Source organism: Penaeus monodon, chromosome 43 (genome assembly GCF_015228065.2).
Source record: "Penaeus monodon isolate SGIC_2016 chromosome 43, NSTDA_Pmon_1, whole genome shotgun sequence".
NCBI classification, from domain to species: domain Eukaryota; kingdom Metazoa; phylum Arthropoda; class Malacostraca; order Decapoda; family Penaeidae; genus Penaeus; species Penaeus monodon.
In genome coordinates this window covers 22,836,316-22,837,245 of record NC_051428.1, presented here as the reverse complement: position 1 = coordinate 22,837,245, position 930 = coordinate 22,836,316, and positions in this window count along the sequence as shown.

Below are 930 nucleotides of genomic sequence, written 5' to 3'. Positions count from 1 at the left end.
TATATATATATATTTTTAATATATATATTTTATATATATATATATTATAATCTTACATGAAGTGTATTTTAAAGGAACAAGTATTCTCATCTCAAGACCCAAGCACTGTCACAGATAGGTTTATTACAACATCTTCGTTTAACGCTTATTTCCCATAGAAAATAAACTATTCAAAGAAAAAAATTTCCCGGCATTAAGGCAAATGGTCAGCGAAAAAAAAAACAATTGTAGAGAAAGTACGCTAACCATCCTGTACATTTACAGAAAACTTAAAAAAAGAAAAAAAGAAAAAAATAGACTCACCCTCAAAACAAAAATTTTAACAGACTTCCAGTGACTAAAAAAGACTTGGAATATTATTAACATCTTAAACAGATGTAAAACGCGACCCTACCCTAATGAAATAACCAATAGCTCTAGGTTTTGCTTCACAAACATGGCAAAATTCCCCTTGCTGAATCTGTCAATGAGGCAGACAACTTTGATATCTACAGCAGCCACTTTCCCTCACTGAGACCTCCCCCAGTGAGGCATACAGTGATAACAGTTCCAGTTGTCATCAAAACTATCATTCTTGCATTTTAATACATTAGATTATGTAATTAATCTATTTGTAAATAAGACATTATCCCCAGAGCTTTTAAACAACAAAAATAATCCCGATCCTAAAATCTTTAGACTCAGCTTTGAATGTTAATTGGAGGCCTATATCTCTTCTAACAAAATTCAGCAAACTTTCAGAATTTTTATAATAGAGAATAGTCTATATAAACGTTTTGAATCTGAATCTGAAGGAGGAAGAGAGAGAGAGAGAAGGAAGGAGGGAAGGAGAAAGGGAATGAGAAAAGACACATGCAACACATACACACAGACACACCCACACATACACACCACACACACACACACAACCCAAAACACAACACACAGCAC